The following is a 19756-nucleotide window of genomic DNA, read 5'->3' as shown; positions in this document are numbered from 1 at the left end:
TGATCTTCTGGCACCCGGGAGACCTGCTGGTAATAGCCTTTTATTGAATTCCACGTAGAAGTAATGCCTAATGTCCCTAATAATTCTCCACCTGGGGCATGGGTATACATCAAACTCTGATAAGGTACCTTCCTTATGGACATTTTGATAGTCTGAAAGGTCATCCACTAATAACATGAATCTATTTAGAGACTGAATTGTCGTCTTAAATCAAACACAAGGATAATAATAGAGGCCATCTGATATAGTTGACATTTACCGAAATGGCATTGTTAAATTACTTTATTCTTAAAACAACACAGACATCTTCATTATGATGCAGTATGCTGTTTTCTGATCAGCCTCTTGAGAGCCCCTGTCAGTTTGTGATTCCTCAGGCTATAGATCATGGGGTTCAGCAGTGGGATCAGCACGCTATACAGAAGGGACAACAGCTTTTCCTGCTCCTTGGAGTGAGCCGATGTAGGCCGCAGGTACATAAACATAATCGAGCCATAGGAGAGCATGACTGAGACAAGGAGGGGGGTACAGGTGGAGAAGGTCTTGTGTTTGGTTTCCGCAGATCTCATCTTCACAATGGTGTAAAGGATATTACCATAGGAGAATGAAATCAGTGCAAAGGGGAAAAGTCCACCAATTACACAGGCACCAAAGATAAACTCCTCATTTATGAAGATATCAGCACATGCCAAGCTTAACACAACTGGCAAATCACAGAAAAAATGGTTACTAATGTTGGATCCAAGTTACGGCCAGCTGAAAATAAATCCTGTCATTACTAATGATAGCATCATTCCCCACCCCCAACATCCAGCCACCATGGCAATGCATGCTTTCGGGCTCATGATGGTCATGTAGCGTAAAGGGTTACAGATGGCCACATGGTGATCATAAGCCATCACTCCAAGGAACACGCATTCAGTCACTCCCATTGTACTAAACAGACACATTTGCACAGCACAGCCGAGGAAGGAAATGCTGGAAACATTGGAAACAGAGCTGACAAGGGTCCTGGGAATGGTGACAGAGATGTACCAAACTTCCAGGAAGGACAGGTTCCGCAGAAATAGGTACATTGGAGTCTGCAGGAGACGATCCACTGTCACTAGGGCAATTATGAGACTATTCCCTGCCAGAGTGAACAGGTAAATACAGAGCAAAGCACCAAGCAAGGCTTTCTGCAGTTGCAAAAGGAGGTCTGAGAATCCCAGGAGGGCAAAGCTGGTCACCGAACTGTGAATTTTTAGATTTCATGCCTTGCATTGTTTCATCTGAAGTGAGAGAGAGAGAAAAGGTCTTAAATGTGAACAAGAAGAATAGCAAATTACAGTTAATAACAAACACTAACATATACACAGGCAGAACTGATTTATTTTTAAATTTGTTTACTGGTACTTTGAAAACAATAGCATAGCATCTGTAGGTCGCTTCAGCAAATACAAGGTACAATATACATATAAAGAAAAGCCTGCGTAGCCTCCAAATAAGCGTGTGGCATACCAAAAACAAAAAATGAACATTAACCGAACAGAACCCAACAAAAGAATTAACTCTTCGCATTTAACAGTCAGGCTCTTATACAGGGTGCTGCGCGGAGATCCGCATTGTGCGGGCGAGGTGGCGGCATGGGTACATGGGAAAGGGCAACCAAGGAGGCAAAAACAGTGAAGCAAATAGGGGCTCGGGAGGGGGCAGGGGGTTCACATTTTACATGTTGCAGGTAGTATGGCATTTAGTGGTGGTTCATGGGGTTTATCACCGGAGGGATGGAACATAGTAAAAACATGTGCTTTCGAAGAGTCAAAGGTTCCTGCTTGGGTTTCGTCCAGGCCTTGTAGTGACCCAGCCCATGCCTTTGTCTCTGCATCACACCAAGTTTCAAGTTCATGATACCACAGTTTGTATTGTGGACTCCCCTTTTGTTTCCAGGACATGGCAATGCAGTGTTTAGCGAGGATGCAAGCTAAGTCCATAAGCCTGGTGACATGTCTAATTCCCCCCCCTTCTAGGATATGCTCCAAGTAAGCACTTCAGCGGGTTCCAGTTGTATCTAGCAATTCCCGCTGCTCTGCAGGCATGTTCAACACGGGACCAGAACATTTGCACCTTGGGACATTTCCAGAACATGTGAATCAAATTTACATCTTCTAAGTTACACCACGGGAAGGTCGAGCACTTGTTTTTTGTTAAATTGGGCCACTCTACTGTGAGTCATGTACGTGCGGTGCAGTAGGTTAATCTGGAGCAGCCTAAATCTGGCCTTCGGGACACATTACTAGGGAAATTAAGCTCAAGTTCCCATTCATGATCATTAATTGCAGCACCAATATCTGATTCCCATCGCACCTTTGGTTTTGGGTTTTGAGTGTTTGACCCGGTTAATAAGCACCTCTACAGTCTAGTTATAGGCCTCCAGCCGTCCTCAAGCAAGTACATTAAGGCCAGGAACTTTGTCTCCTTAGGCTTGGCGGGCCACCCCTGCCATCTGCAACTCGCTGCTCCCTTTACTTTCATGAATCACAGGAATTGTCCCTTGGGCAGCCCTGTCTTTTGAGTTGGATTATCTAGGTCCCTAAACAGCCCACCCCATGTAGAGATACACCCTAACTCTCAGCGCTGGATAGCAGTCAAACCTTCCCAGATTTTACATACATCTGCCACTATGAGAGGATTAGATGAGTTGGGGTAATGCACCTAAAATAGCTTTAGCGTTCTGGCCCAAGTTTTCCTGCCTAGGACCATAGTGGTACAGTGTTCATGCAATTGCTCGGGAGCCATAGGATTTCTTTAAGGCGGGCCGGTGCGCCAAGTGTTGAAGCAGTATTCACTCATAAGTAGGGTCGTCTGACAACCATTTTGAAACAAAGCTTAAATGAGCAGCCAGATAATACATTTCCAGCCAAGGTAGTTGTGCTCCGCTTTCCTTGTAGGGTAGGGACAACCCATTGAAGGAAAGTCTGTGATGGTTCGGGCACCAGAGAAAGTTTCTAAATCAAAAGAACTGGACCCGAATGTAATGATACACATTCGTTAAACAATACACGTGTCTAGGGAGAAGAATCATATTCACAATTGTAATTTTACCCATGAGTGACAGTGGTAACCAGGATCAAAAGGACATTTACCTCTTAAGGCCCTCTAGGACCCTGAGGTTGTTATGTGTCTGCGTGTCCTCCGGGGTATGTGTAATATGAATTCCCAGGTATTTAAAGGAGCGCACCTCCCAGGTGAGACCCAAGTTCGGTAGGGAAGCCTCACCCACCCTACGAAGACCAGCTAATGGGAAAAGCTTGCTAAAGACAATCCCGGACAGCTCTGCAAAGCTGTCCAGTACGTTTAGAACCATGGGTAGGTTATGCTGTGGTTCACACGGGTAGAGTAAAACGTTGTCGGCATATAATGATGTTAAGTGTCGCAAGCCCCCAATCAGGATGCCCGTACCCATATATTCCTGGTGCAAGTATACTGCCAGGGGCTCCGGGGCAAGTGTATACAACATGGGCAACAAGGGGCATCCCTGGCGAGTTCCACGCTGTATATTCCATGCTTTAGACACCTGTCTACTTGACTTCACCCTTGCAGTTGGAGAGGTATATAACAGCGTCACCCAGCAGATAAAGCTTGACCACATCCCAAAGCTCTTCAATGAAGCAAGCAGCCATTCCTAGTAGACAGAATCAAAAGCTTTAATTGCAGCTAAGGACCCCACTGCACAGTTCTCAAAGTGGGAATCGGTCTGATCTATAATGTGCTGTAACCTGCGAAGGTTTAAGGAGGGGCTGCATACCAGCACAAACCCAGTTAGGTCCATGTGTATCAAGGAGGCAATTAGCTTGCGGGGATGCACCGCTAGTACTGTTGTGAGCATTTTCATCTCTTAGTTTAACATGGCCAAGGAGCGATATGAGTCGCACCTACCCGTTGGTTTGCCGGATTTAGGCATGGGTACAACCAAGGTCTTCCTCACAGTGCCCGGGAGTATGCCTTTATCGTAAGCCTCCTCATAAACCTTGAGCAGCAGAGGAGCTACGGTAGAGCTGTAGGTCTTATCATATTCCAGGGGGAGTCCATCACTCCCAGGTGTTTTACTGGTAGAGAGAGAGAGGCGATTGCTTTGCTGATTTCTTCTGCAGTGATGGGTTGGTCCATGAGGGCAAATTGGGCCACTGTGTGCTTTAGGAGCAAAATTAGCGAGAGTGCCTCAGTGATATCACTCTGGGGCACCTGTTTATTATGACTGTATACTCGGGTGGAGTATGAAGTGAAGATGTCATTGATTGCAAGTTGGGATCTCCACGGGGCCCTACATTCATCATAGAGTAATGTGGTCTGTGGCCTGGGGTGTTCTCGCTTGCAGAGCTATGCTAATAATCTCCCAGGCTTATCCCCCTCCACATGCGAATGGGCAGTTCATGCTGTGTAGTCAAATTTGGATAGCCTTTCCATGCATCTAGGCACCGGGTCTCAGCTAGTTCTATCTCAGCGGACTTCAGGCCTGTTTGGCAGGCCTCTCGTTTCCGAATTCCATCTTCTATAACTTCCAGGTCTTCCCGTAGTTTCTGGCGTATGCCTCCAGAACCTGCTATCACCTCACCTCAGGTCACCACCTTCATGGTTTCCTAAACAGTACCCCATTCCTTCACACTCCCAACATTGCGCTACAAAGAAATCAGTCAGGGAGTCCTGGAGTGTCTTGTTAAAGGCAGAATCCGTTAAGGCTCCCACCAGCATACGCCAAGTCGGAATGGGAGCTCTAGGGCATGTGGCATTCCATTGGATCTCCAAAGGGGAGTGGTCAGATATTGAGTGGCCAATGTATTCCTCACTCCATAGTTCAGCCACCTGTCCCAACCCAGCGAAAAAATAATCAATTCTGGTGAGTAGTTTGTGAGGAGATGAATGACAGGAATAGCCTCTTGTGCTTGGGTGCAATTCTCTCCAAATGTCCACCAAGTCTAGGTCATTTAGTGCAGCATTTAATGCAGTAGTGGCTGGAGATGGTCCCTCTTGAGGAGGGGAGGATCTTCCAAGTGCAGCGTCCCTGACACAGTTGAAATCTCCGCCCAAAAGGAAGAAGCTCTTGCGTCGCGACACAATATAGCTACTTAAGGCGCGTACATGTAATGGGATACTGTGGTTTGGAAAGTATGAATTCACAATGCAGATTTCTCTGTGCTGAATGAAACATTGCAAAATTACATACCACCTCTCTCTCTCCCTCGCTACTTCCAATAGTTGGAATGGTAACAAACCCTCTATCCATGTAAGCAACCCCCTAGCAAATTTAGAATATGTGGCCCCGTATCCCGTCCCACCCCAGCATTTCAAGATCACCTCTTCTTCAATAGGTGAGTCTCTTGAATCAACGCTATGGATATTCTTTTACGTCTCAGGTAGGATTTCTGCAGAGATAAGATCCCAGCCCGTGCACATTCCAGGTTAGTATTGTAATAGGGGCCATGGACACACAACATGGGAAACTTCATCTGCCAGATTCCACCGCTATCACCCTGGGTCATAATAAATATCTCGTATAACAAAGTCACCAGTAGCGTGGGGTCGCTGGTGTCCCAGTTGACCTTATACACTGCATGAATACAAATCAGCCACGGGTGCTTTCTACCCAGTCCCCAGCCTTTCCAGTAACATCACCTTAAGAGCCATAATGCATGAAGTAAACAGAAAAGGAATAACAATACTAACAAAACTGTATAACACTGCCCAGCATAGACATATTGCTCTGTACTACCAAGGCCTGAGGCTTTCATTGAGTACCAGTTAGGGGAAACCAGCAACAGGCCCGCTCCAAGTGTCAACTGGAGTGGGCAAATAAGACCAGCAGTGGGTGACTGGTCTCTTTGCTCCCACTGAACGAAGGGTAAACAATTGAAGCGGCTTAAGTTATAATTATAGCGACAGTGTAAGGGGCTCACAAATTCTGCAGTAACCAGGTTCAACATACATACAGTGTCGCCCCTGACCTTACTGTAGCAGTAAGGGGATACTATGTATCTGAATTACAAGGGGTGTAATAGGAGCTGTTGGGATTGAGCGTACATTCAGGTGTTAGCACCATTTTTATTTTATTTTATTAGCCAGATTGTTGTGTTCCAACCACATGGTGGCCGTCGCAGGACTGTCAAGGAAGTACGATTTGATGTTGTAGAGGATCTTCAGCCTAGCAGGGTACATGAGCGTATATTTTGAGGCACAGTTGTCTGAGTCTCGTCTTTATCGGCACAAAGGAGTTCCTGGCTCTCTGGGCCATAGGCGTGTAATCCGGGTATACAGCAATCTTGAAGCCATCCCTCTGTATCGCACAGCCTTCTCTAGAATATTTCAGATTACTTCCCTATCAAAGAAATTCAGGATCCTGGCTATGAGATCATTGGGTGAGATCAAAGTGTTATTTTTTTAAGTGAGCAGTGAGCAGGTTCAACAGCAAATCCCTGTGAGAGGTTGCCAGGTCTAATTTCTTGCAGCAACATGTTCTCGATATATGTGGTAGGGTCTGGTCCCTCAGCTCTCTCCGGAAGACCCAGTACGCAAATATTGTTCCTGCAGGATCTGCGTGTCCTCCGCGTGTGATTCCAGTGTGGTATTTATCATTTGCAGTTCTTTGACTCGTTCTACAAGATCTTTGTTGGTGTCACTGGTGTCCGTTAACTTTAATTCGGCAGCTGTGGCCCTCTCCGCCAGTTGCCTGGCGTCCTGTCGAAGGAGCTGGACATCAACCCTGACCTCGTCAATTCTGGTCTCAAGTGATGATCTCAGGGCAGCAATTGCGGCAAGAACCTGGTCTTCCTGGGGGTTCTGTGTACAAGTGAGTGGCCCATTGTGTGCACCCTCCTCCATTTGGGTGGCTTCTCAATGTCTATTTTGGCCAGCGAAGGAGTGCACGATCGATGATTTGCCCTTATATCTTGTAGGTGACATTCCGGAACACTAGGGCACGGGCAAACTGTTGCATGTAATGACACACGAAGGTAGAGTGTGCAGTTAGCCCTGGCTATGTGCGGCAGATCAGACCACTTCTTACAGCATCAATACAGATTCTGTCTCCAGCAAGCCTGAGGAAGTAGAATGCCGGGGTTCCCAATCTTTGTTGCCACGCCTCAAGTTTAGGTCTCCAGGTCACAACATTAGACGTAACAGCACAGAAATATAGATGTACATGTAGGCACAAGAGAGGGGTGAGGCAAGCATCTGTCACAAAGCTCATGGGGCCTGAGCAGGCGAGGCAACATTTTCAGCAGTCTGTAGAGTGCGCACACCAGGCTGTAATTGCGTGTCTTGCACTAACCAAGCAGCAACCAAAGTGGCATGTGTCAAAGTTAGAGTGTGGCCAAACAAGTCCAAAACAACAGGGCAACCAAGTAGTGCCTTCGGGTGCTCCTGGGGTATGTTTACTGGGCCCGAGCAGGTGGTTTTTATTTATTCCATATTTGTAGTGAGTAAAAAAATAGCTTTTTACATGTGAGTATAAGACCCCTTTATTGAGTGTTCATCACTGAGTATTATCTGATGACACTGTATTGCTAGCCAGGACCCCGAGAGCACTCCAGATTCTAATTAATGCATATGAAGCCTTTATGAGCAATTTGGGGCTAAAAATGTACTCCAGAAAATCAGCCGTGATGGCATGCGTGGGTAGAAAACGGCCAGTCGCAATACGTCCCATGCTTTGTGCCGGTGAAGTTATCCCTATGGTGAAGGCCTTTGATTACCTTGGGAATCGTTTTTCGGAAGGTCTCACCGGGAAGTCACACCTAATAAAACAGTCAGCTAAAATGAGCCAACAAATAGGGGGTATTTTTCGCTATATGTCACGGTGTGACGGCCAACCGCTTGATGTGGTATCTAAAATCTAGGTAGTTCAATCAAAGGCAGTTACATTATATGGTGCTCCGATATGGGGTTTCCAGAAGGCCGATGAGTTGCAAGCTAAAGACAATCAATTCTTTAGGAGACTTTTGGGGCCCCCCCCCCCCTCGAGTGTTTATCTATTCACAGAGAATTGGGCCTGGAATTCTGGGAGGATCAGTGGGCATTGGCCCCAATCTTTTTTTGGGTTCGGTTGTGGGCGAATGTACATGTCTCTCTTTGCCATTTCATTATTAGATCTGGATTGGGTAGGGTGGGGTGGCAAAGAATTCCTTGGCTTGATTATATAGATAAAATCCTAGGAGAGGCCAATTTAAGTATTCTTTTTCCTCCAGCTGCCCTTTTAACAAAAACTTAGGTGAATTGTCACAAATTTGCTCTGGGCGAAGTGTTTGCTAGGAAGAGAACGCTCTGTGAGTATGAAAATAATTCAAATAATCTTCATGCAATGATTAGTCGGCCACATGAGATCGAACCCTATTTGATTTGGGGCTCCTATAAAACAGATTGTTGGCTAATCACACAGGCGAGGTTTGATTGCCTCCTCCTGCGGGGGAATACAGTGAACTGGAAAGGTTATCCGGAATCTGTGGCATGCCCAGTGTGCGGACATAATAAAGAAGACTTTGTGCATTTGTTAATTTTTGTCCGGGGTATATTGGGATCTGGGGAGCAACGATAATTTCAGTTCTCAGGGAGACTAAGATCCGTCATCATAAAGCGGCTATCTCATTTCTTCTGAGTACAGACTCTGTTCTGGGTGCATGGGCACTGCTCTCCTTCCTGAAGAAAGCACTGTATTTTAGAAATGGGATATTGAGGGCACAGGGTGAGGCATGATGAAATTTACCCAGCAGAGCTGTATTGTGAAAAGGCATATAGTTTTTAGACTTGTTTTAAACTCTGTCGCTACATGTATAGTATTGTATTGTATTACATATGTTATTTTATTATTGGACTGTGTTTTAAGTTGTATAATGGGGTTTCGGTGTATACTTTCAAGGGAAGGGATTTTATTTCTTGTAATTGTTTGCTCTTATTTTTTGGAATTGTTTGGTCTTATGTGTTTTATGGATTTTGAATCCGAAATAAACTTTTTGAAAGAAAGACTTTTAACATGAATAATCGATGTGGGGCATATATTCAAACTACTGTGTATTGATATTTTATGCAAAGTACATGTGTCTTAATACACACTAAGAGTTATTGGATGGCATGAGAAGTGGACTGTCAATAAAAATATATGTGACATTGGTAAACCTCTCCTGTGTTGGCAATTGTGAGCAGCCGCCTACTGCAGGGGTTGTTGCCTGCTCTCATCTCTGTTGCACATTGCCAGGTACATGCTTTGCCTTAGCCCTACATCTGCCACAGCCCCTTCTAAGGTGGTCATGAACACTCCCCTGAGGGTGGAGGCAAGGCTCTGGGGGTAGTGGTGATAAAAATCACATCACAGGGAAAGGAGGCACATATTTGAGTGTTATTTGCAAAAGGTGATACTCAAAGCCAAAGGATGAGATACGTCTTCCTATGGCAGAGGTATAGATGGTAAAGAGCAGTGGTCCAAGTACTGAAAGGGGGAGGGGTGAGGTCAGAGGTTTGCAAGTTCCAAGAGATTTAAAGGTTTCAGCTTCCAAGTAGGATGTAATCCAGGCAAGAGCAAATTTGTGAAACCACAGGTCCTGGAGGGTGAGGAGGAACAAGGAGCGGTTGACAGTATCAAATGTGGGATAAAGGTCCAAAAGGATGAATATAGAAGAGAGTTTGGAGTGGTGAGCATTAGGGAGAAAGATGAGACATGCATGGATGCAGTTGCGGTAGAATGGTTACTACAGAAGCCAGGTTGAAGTGGATCTCCAAGGAATTATCTTCAAGGTAATAAGTGATCCGGTTGAAGGCCACCCACCCAAGACTTTTGAATTTGGGGGAAGGAGAGAAACTGGGCGATAATTTGCTGGGCAGTTTTCTGCATTAGGGGTAAGACAGTTGCTGATTTGAAGGGGCCATGGAAAAACCCATTGGAGAGAGATAGGTTAAAACGTTTAGGGAGATAAGGTCACGTGACTGAGACTTTGACTTTTACATCATATGCTTGTGTATACTTTTGATATATATTTGAGTAGATCCATGTCCTGCATGTTAACCTAATTGATTTTCTTTTATTATTATGAATTCACTGTTCTATTTTTTTTTATTTATCTTAATAGCTAATATAGACTTTGGTTATAACTTACTATACGATTGGCTCGACTGCAGAGAGACTTGACCATGTCTCTTCCCACCATTTCACACAAAGATAGTTCCTCACCATCCTAAACCTGTGAAGTTCCAGTTTCCCAGCCTCGCAGTATATTAAACATTTCAGGAGATAGTGGTGGTACAGGTGCTAGTAAAGATCCAGGTTTTAAAGAATAATCTGCCTCTGGGGGATTAAGGGAGGATCAGAAAAGGTAAAGCCTAAAATGTAGAGGGACAAGAAAGCAATGCTCCCCAAGTCAATCTAAGGATTTGATGGATTTGATGCAGGCATGAACTATTGCAAGTATAATTGGTACCTTTGTAAATCACACATATTGGTAAGTATTAGGGTCATAGGGTGTGAGTTTTATTGCGGTGGGATTTATTTGGACTTAATTTGTTAGGGTTGTGTGTCTTGTCCCAGAACAAATCCCCACTCTCTGTTTGGCTGAAATAGTTTGGATTTATAAGGAGAACAATCCATTCTTGTTATTTTGTGTATGTATTATGCATTGTTAATTTAAAAGCTATTACTTAAAAATCAAATCTAGTAATGGTATAACATAGAGGTTGTTTAATTCATAATCATTCAAAATGAAAAGCACATGTTTCATGCTCTTTGGTACTTTCTAAAGACAAACATAGGGTATCATGAAGAAAGAAGATAATAAATGTCAATTGAGGGCATAGGTTTTGTTTGTGAATATAAATAGAAGTTGTCAGAGCAAAATTGAAATAATGCATTTACTTGTAGGCTCCAGTTCCAAAGGTTTGGCAGGTCCTGGGGAACAAAACAGGGATGCTTTTCTAAATATTGTGTGTGTGATGTGATGAATTGGGAGTATTCGTCCCTACTCCCCAATGAACCCCCCTTTGAGGCATGGGAGGTGAGTCCACTCTGCAAGACTGTCCCTAGTGATCTGTGCAAGTGGGACCCTACTGGGAGTGACTGCCTTTAGGGTACATGGCACACTTTATCCATATATATGGGACTGCCACTCTTGCAAAACACTGTGTCCTCCTTCTGTTTGACTAAAGGCAATGCTGAATCAAGCAAGCCATCTGCATGAAAAGGGAATACCCCTTTAAGAAAATGTTTATATGAAAATGGGACAAGGAGGACCAAGGAGAGAGAAGGTTATCCAGGGGAAGCCCCCCTATGTTACAACGCTGTGGAGAGGCGGAACAATGTGTGGCTGTGAAACCCATGGCACTCCGAGAAGCAGAGGACGCCAAGAGGTGGACAGTGGAGAAGACGTTGGCAGTACTGGGACCAAGGACTGATCCGACCAGGTGGTACTAAAACAGAGGTGCCATGCAGGGCCCAGCTCCCACATAACAGCAGGAAGCCTGGAAGACTGGGAAAGTGAAAAACTCCCATCCGCTGTTGCTCACAGAACGCAGCAAAATGCAGAGACATCAAGATCGGAATGAGCGAGAAGCCCGAAAAGAGAAAGCAAGAAAGCAGACTAACCTGTCCGAGCGAGCCAGAGCCTGTGAGGTCACCCACAACACAGGTAATGAGGTGAACTGGAGTTGCAGCAGGCTGCCAGTAGTCTGTAATAAAGAGTAGAGACTGTCATGGCCATAAAGGCAATAACGGACTAGAGATCCAGCATCATGAGATAATTAAGGAACTGTTCAAACCCCTAAACAATAAGAATAATGCTGAAGCATTAAGAAAGCGGAAATAATAATCCTGCGGGAGAGTGAAAGAACCCCAGGAGATACCTCGAAGAGAGATAAGTGCTGAAGATTGGTGAGACCACTTAACGAGAAGCTATAGACTGTCTTGTGAGTTAAGAATACAGAGTGATATAAACAAGGAGGAAAAGAGTTAATTAATGAGACCCCAGAGATGGGGAACTCTCAAAGCTGATAAAGCAAGTGAACAACTTAAAGCTAAAGGAAGATGTTTGAGAGACGATCTCAAGAAGAACCAAGATAAGGGTCATATGGTCTGGAAGACAAGATCCATGAACAGTTGGGAAGAGCTACATGAGCTAATACACAAAACCCTAAAACCTTATCAGATGAGATCTACATAAGGAGCTGTTTTTCCAAACAGAGACATTTTCCCATTGAAGAGTTGCACTGAATAAGAAAACCCTGAAAGAATGCCTCCAAATAAAAGGCAAAGGGGAGGCCACCAGAAGAGAGACATTATTTCGGCTCAGCTTAGGAATTAGTTAGTAGTGGTCAAGTAGTTTCAGGTTTGGACTGAGGAAATTTAGGTTTTTCACCTCCTGACGACGAACTAATTAAACTTTAGTTTAATTTAATTTGGTAGGCAATTATAGCGATAGGGTGAGATAGGCCAACAAAAACTCAAAAAGTCCACGTTGTGTCCAACGCCTTCTTCTGACTGTAGTATCCTGAGCTGGTACAGTGTAGCACGTGAGTCGCTCGTAGCTCGAGTGGACTGCACGTGTTGCTGGAGCGAGCTAGGAGAGGTTCCAGAATGGAATGTGGACAGTGGCGGTTGGAGAAGAGCAGGAGAAGCCAGCGGTTCATGTCCCCTTCATAGTAGAGTTTATCATAATTAAACTAATGTCAAATATATCAAAATAAACATATAGTTTACAACCCCATTAAGTGTCCCCCATACTTCACCGACCCACCACAGTGAGCTATTTTCAAAGCCAGAAAATGTTCATTGGTTCTAGTGACAAGACCGAATTTTGTCACCGCTCCCCCCTCCTGGAGTTTATGGAGCCGGTGGGTGCTCTGGCACCATTAACGTGCTGCCACGTTCCTTCAGTCTTTTGGTAGCGGTCTTGTCTTTTTCCATCATTGCCGCCTCCAGCTGTATTTCTGCCTGTCGCAACCGGCGCTCACCGCGTTGCAACCCTGCTTTGGGTTATACACTGCCAGTCATTCCTTTCGCGAGCACACCACTATGCATCTCTCCGTCCCTCCTCCCTTGCCTTCATCCTTTTTCCTTCCGGGTGCCTTCCTTTCTGCATGTCATTTAGTGGGCGCTTGGATCCTTTTATTACCTTTGTTCTTTTGTTTCTGTTCATTTCCTTTTTTCGGTTCCAGCAGCTGTCTTTCTACCTTTCATTCAGGCACTCCTCCAGTCTCTCCTGGTTTTCTTGGACTACTGCGCTCTGGATCCACCGGATTACACTCATCTGCATTTTCCTTCAGGGGATTTGTACAGGCTACATCTTGCAGCTTAAACTTCAAGGTTTTTTTTGCCCATTGTGTGCGTTTTCCCCTATCCTTGGCTGTTCCTGAGGGAGATCCTTTGACTGGCCAGTTATTGGGCAGGCAGAGTGGCTTCCTTCTGTGACAGGCAATTTCTCATCAAAAGAAGAAGAAGACACCGAAGACACGTCATCAGGCTTTCCGATCCCCGTCACCAGTGTAGGATTCAGGTGAGGAGGAGGAAGGGAGCCTAGAACTTGACAGATTTTACATTATACGTGTATTCTCATTGCTGATTGTTTATTCCAATCAATGTTCATTGAATAAGTCCCAGGGCCTGGGATACCGCCCAACTTAATTAGCGTTAGTGTCCACCCGTACGGCGGTATTACCACTGGATCACAGGTTGGGCGCTAACTGTGGACCCAATGGGGAATTTTCAGCACAATTACTGTGCGATAAAACCGCCGGCGGTAATTGGGCCAAAAATGTGCATTTTTCTGGCATGTTCAGCCCCAGCTCTGGGCTGGGGGTAAACATGCTAGACTCGAGATTGGGTGGACCCTTAAATGCAGCAGTAATACTGTTACGCCGCATTTAAGGACTACCGCCCAACTTGTGATCAGGCCCCCAATGTGGTCAAAACAACAATAAAACAATTCAAATCCTGACGCCAGTAGGTATGTGGATATGTACATAGATGAATCCTAAAAAAAATTAAAAAAACATTCCATATTTTATATTTTAATATTTAAATATCTAAATATGTGTTGCATGCATCGACTTCATATGAACGTACATTATGATAGTAACCAAAAACCTAAAGCAAATTGCCTTAACCACAAAATAGCACATTTCTAATATCAGTTAAGGAAAAATTAGCAATACATATACCAAGTGCATGTTAAAGTATAAACCTGATTGAGATATTAATAAGCGCCCACAAGGGGCACCTAACTCTGTAAAATGACTCATTTGCTGAAAGTACAAAAAGAAAATTCAGGTCAAGGACCAAACATGAAAAACATGGTAGCAGTCAAGCTATAAAAGTGTACATAGTCGATAAAATATAAATATGATGACTGCTCTTCATCCGTCTTTGCCAAATGAGTGTCAGGTGTAGTCCTTCTGCCTGCTTAATCTTCACACAGGAAGCTTGTTTGTTACTGAACATACACATTGGTTCAAAAGCAAGGGTGTGCGCCATGTCTTTCTCGTACTAGGACAAAGAGGGAAATAATATAATAATGCTTTACATCCAATCTTGTATCCAGGCAGAAAGTACAAGTGTTGCTTTTGCCTGTATAACAATATGATGTGGAGGTCGCTAAACGTAGGACACTGTGACAAAGTGCCCTCCCAGGTCCCGAGGTTAAGGGATGTGGTGACTCTGACCTGGAAAAGAAACCTGCTTATTGATGCAGGGGGGAGGTTTCCCTGGCCGACCCCACCCTTTATGAGGAGCGTGGCAGGGCGTTTTCTCATTGCACCAATGAATAGCTTTGCCCATTTAAGAAACTTTATGAGAGGGAAACACACACTTGAGCAGCACATAAATCACAGATCGGCGACCGTGGAACTGCATACTCCACCGGGAGAAACATCTGATCGAAAGCTTAAGAGGCTGAACTTTGCCACGGCTGTGCAAAGGGGAATATATTTGCAAATGCTCGGCTTGCAAATGTAGAAACTTTGCAAGTGCATCAGCTAGGTGTGTAGAGCTGGCAGTGTACATGCATGAGAACCAAAAGCAAGAGGACACCAGACGCAGATGGTGGCTCAGTTTGTGGAGCCACATAATGTGGAAGAGGAGACCACAGCGCGGGCAGAGTGCCACCTGCAAATTTAGACAACCAATTCTATGTGGCAAACAATTATGCAGCATACCAAATACATATTGAAGAGGGCAGGTCCTAGGAAAAGGAGATAGTCTCCCTTCAAAATGGGAAGTTTTGGATGAAACGTGTGGGAATATAAAAGGGGCAATTGTGCAAAGAAGGGACATGTTTGAGGAGTGGAGGGGAGCAGTTTAGAAGAGGCTCAATGAGAGGTGGTGGCTTCGCGTGAGAAGGAGGAGGTGACTTGGAGGAGAGTAGAGAAGGTGATTTAGAAGAAAGAAGAGGAGGCAGGAAACAGCAGGAGAAGGTAAAAGGGGAAATGCAGTGAAAGAGGAGGCAAGGAGATAGAACCAGAGGATGTGGAGAGCCATGTAACAGAAGAGAAAACAGGTGTGACAAAATGATTTCTGCCCCACAAGAGTACAAGGATGAATAGTGGCTAAACCACATACTAAGCCCTAACACTCCAACAACTCAAGAGTGATCTCAGTCATAAAGATGAAACAGCCACAGTTAAGAGATACACCTCCTTTGGCTTTTGCAGTAAACGTTAATAGAGGGATGGCTGTAATCCCAAGAGGGGTGTGAATGTGTTCCAGAAGTGACACATACAACAAAATATAACAGTCCAAAATAAAGGGAAAATCCAATCTTCAAGGTTCAATGAAAATATATATTCTTTAAATAAATGCCCCCTCTCCAATAATCCTTAAATTGAAAAACACTACACAAAACCCACCTCTGTGGAAAGAACACAGAATATGCAAAGATCGAAGGATGCAGCACTCTGGGTAGTGAAGGAGGGGTGAAAGACAATCGAAAACCACAATGTTCTTAAAAAGTATATGTTCTTGTGTGTAAAAGAATAACAATGACCTAACAAGTCTCTAGGGCCCAAAGATGGACCGAGGGGGCATTTATCAGTTAATAACACTGTTGCTCCTGGCAGCAGTTTTACAGCGTTGAATCAGGTTTTTCTGTATGGTTTTAATTAGGCTTGGATGTGTGCTTTGGTTGCGTTATTCCATTTGGGGACTGGGTGTCGAGCCAGGGTCCAACTGAAGTTTGCTGCGGTTTGAAGCAGCCTTGAATGTCATGAGGTCCACCAGCATCAGCTTAACAGTCTGAAGATGCTGGTGACTGCACGGTCTGTTCTAGGTGGTCGATTTGATGGGGTACTTGATGAAGTGCAGGTCAGGAGGGCCAAAAAAGATGGTTTGGCAGTTGGTTCAATTTTGAAGAGGCTGGTGACAGGATGTGCACTTCAGGTTGTGGCAGTTCGATGTGGTGTTTGATGGTCACGGTTCAGTGAGGGCCCCAGGGTCAGTTCAACTGTCTACGTAGATCAGCAACGTAGATGCTAGTGGTCCAAAAAGCGGTTTGAAGGAGGCAGATGCAGCCATGAGCTTCAACCTCAAGCTGAAGCAAAGATGCTCTCAGCTGGCATGGTGCAGCAGCAAGCTGGTTCACATGTGCAGTACATATGCTTGAACATTGGTTGAGTGGTAAAGGCAGCTCCAGCAGTTCAAAAGCAAAAAGACAGAGATCCTGGCTATCTTGATCTCAGGTGCTGAGAGTCCCACTCCAGGGGCTCAAGGATTAGATTGGCCCTTGTTCTTGGGCTCCCAAACAAAGAAAGGGCTGGCACATACCTGCAGGGTCCCCAGTGACGTCCTATACACCAGTGTGGCAGGCAGAGAGGCAAGCCTTGCTCCAGCAGCAGGTCACCCCCTATGTGCCTTGGAGAGGGTTAAGGAGCAGAGCTTGCCTCTGCCTTGGACACTCAGTCTTCACCTCACTGGCGGAATGCTTTGAAAAGTTAACTCTCCCAACAGAGGGCCAATTAATTATTCCTTAAGTGTAAGTGAATCAAGAGTTTGAAAATCCCTCTTTCATAGGCAAAAAAACCCACAGGTTGTTTGACTAAAGCAAGCCTGCTTTAAGGGGTTCACTCCCTTTCCTAGAGACAAGAGGGCCTTGCCTTCTGGCATCATACCCCAAGTGCGTTGTGCCAAATGAAGTGGAGGGGACAGCAAGGAAGGAGATATATATATATATATATAGAGAGAGAGAGAAACAAGATGGAATCGTCCTCCAACTATGCTGCTGTCACCATCTATCTATACTAACTGTGCTCCTTCTCTTGTCAATAGCATCAGAGGCCTTTTTGTTATGCAGCAGCCTGGTGTGAGGCTAGTCTTTTTGTGGTGGGTGTGCCCTTTGATGCCTGTTTCTAAGGACAGCTCCTGCTGGGAGTCTGCCCAGCTGAACAGATAGTTATTACTAGACCTCATAAAGGATCAAAGGGGAGGCCCTGCCCTTCGGTCTGCTGCCCTGCAATCTGGCATGACCAATTCTACCACCACAGCTGAGCTGGGTTCACAGTGCTGGTAGATGTATGATATCAACTTGATGTGGCTTTAATCATTGTGAGAGATACTACCCACCATACCTTAAACTCAGATATGGCTTATATTTCAAGTTTACAACTATCACCAGAGTAATAACTCCCCTAGTTATGTGCTTGGGAACAGGGATTTTTAAAAGCAGCCCCTGCGCTGAAGTGATTTGGCTGTCACTTCTGTGGTCAGTATGGCACATGTGACCCCTGAGTGCTCTGTGCCACTGGAGAGCAGGCACTGCAGATCAGAGCACTGATTCAGCTGGGCACAGGTATAAACTATGCATTTGGGTTGGAGTTGGCTGAAACAGGAGGCCTGGCTAGCAGGCCAATCTTTCTGATATAGAATTACCTGCATCATTTATTAGTATAAAAATCAAAAAGGTCCAGGGCTTCCACTACCTTGCCAGATGGAAATCATTCACAGCAGGAGGTGGAGAGATATGTCATCGGTTATTTGGGGAGAGAAGAGGTGGAGGTAAAGAGACATAGAAAGGAGCATGCAGTGAAAGAACAGGAAGAAGTTTTGGGGAAAACAGGAGGGTTTTGGCTGAGAGCATAAGCAAGTAGACACACCTCTAAAGGAGGGGGGGGGCTAAGAGAACACAAGGGTGAAATGCAAGATCAAGAGGTAGTGAAATAATAGGAAAAAGTTGATAAGCCACTAATGAAGAAGAATCATCAAGAGAAATAACAGGGATGGTCTGGGAGAGATAACAATAGTGGTGTGTGAGACAGAAGAAGTCTTAGAAGGTGGCGACAGAGAGGAGAAGTGACAGGAGGGCATGTAAAGACACCCAGAGAAGGAGGTATCAAGAAAGCCGGAGGGGTAAGGGGAGTGGCATCCTAGGAGGGAAAGCTGATGGAGCAGTGGTGGTAGAAACATGGGAAGAAGGAGACGACAAAGCGCGAAATAGAGAATTAGTGCCGCTTTCTCTGTTTATGGAATAGGAGGTGTTTATAGGAACAGAATATTGTGGCAACAAGACCCGAGGTGGCGGGCCAATACCGCCCCAGGTAATGCCCCCCGGGGCCATAGATACAGGCCCGAGCCTATCGGGGCCTTAACGAAGCACCGGGGGCATTACCGTGGGCGGTATAGGTCCGCCACCGAGGGTCTTATTGCCATTAGTACCCCGGCCCGTTAGACCAGGGTACTAATGCCATTTTTTTCTGTTTAGAAAGGCTGCCGCGTTTCAAAACAGAAAAAAAAAGTGAAAAAAATGGCCGCAGGGAAAGGGAAAATGTAGTCCGTTTTCCCTTTCCATGGCAGCCATCGGGAGCGGACACGCTGGGAACAAAAGTGTTTCCAGCGCGTTCGCTCCCAAGAAAAGAAGAAAAAAGAAGGTAAGTAGGGTTGGGAGGGAAGAAGGGAAAAAAAATAGAAAAAAAGTACTGCGGCTCGGCGTGGGACGATGGAAGCCTCCAGCCGTGTGGAGGCTCGGAGTGGGGATGGCCCCGCTCCGAGTCTCCACACGCTTAGAGGCTTCCATCGTCCTCTGCTGGAGACCAAGGGATAGAAGGTAAGTGGGGTGGGGAGGGCAGGGAGGTGGGAGGAAGGAAGGAAAAAAAAAAGTCTTACCTGAGTCCCCGGCGGGGGACGAAGGCAGCCTCCAGCCATGGGGAGACTCGGAGCGGGGATTGCCTCGTTTCGAGCCTCCTCATTGGCTGAGGGGCTGCCATGCCCCTCGCCGGGAACAGAGTACCCGGCACTCACAGCGTACACGGGAATACCGTGTGGTATGGCTTGGAAAAGAGCCAATCAACACGTTGGATTCCCGGTGCGCCGCGCGTGCCGGGTACTAATGTATGATATTTATTGGTATGTTTTTTACCAAAATAAATCAGTTTTGATTGATTGAGTGCGTGATTGATTTATTGATAGTATTTTAAACTTAATATTGTAATCTCAAATGTATGTAGACATCAGGTTTTATAGATTGACACCATTACTATTTTTAAAAGATGACTCCTTGGACTTCTCTCCCTCCAACTATGCACTTTTTGGGTCGTAACGAGGACAATGTTGATGTCTTCTATAATAACTGTGGCTTATTCTCAGGCTCGTTGTACTTCCCTCCTTCCTCTGTGCATTACGCCTGGGTGCTAACAAGGCTTATGTGTATTTCATTTTATTATAACCATGTCTTATTATGACTCGGCGTGCTTCCCTCACATTCTCCATGTATGATGTGTGTACGGTAAGGGTTTGGTGAAGACCAAACAATTTTCCATCATAGAAGGG

At 45.3% G+C, this 19756-nt stretch overlaps 1 pseudogene; it reads right to left on the bottom strand.

Annotated features, from left to right (window-relative positions):
- Window positions 1-311: 311 nt before the first annotated feature.
- LOC138580002 (olfactory receptor 10A4-like) overlaps window positions 312-19756 on the bottom strand; it is a 46577-nt pseudogene continuing 27132 nt past the window's right edge.

This window comes from Ambystoma mexicanum, chromosome 3p (genome assembly GCF_040938575.1).
Source record: "Ambystoma mexicanum isolate Mex_15411 chromosome 3p, UKY_AmexF1_1, whole genome shotgun sequence".
NCBI lineage: Eukaryota > Metazoa > Chordata > Amphibia > Caudata > Ambystomatidae > Ambystoma > Ambystoma mexicanum.
The sequence above is the reverse complement of the archived record's forward strand: the minus strand, read 5'-3'. Positions and strand labels throughout refer to the sequence as shown.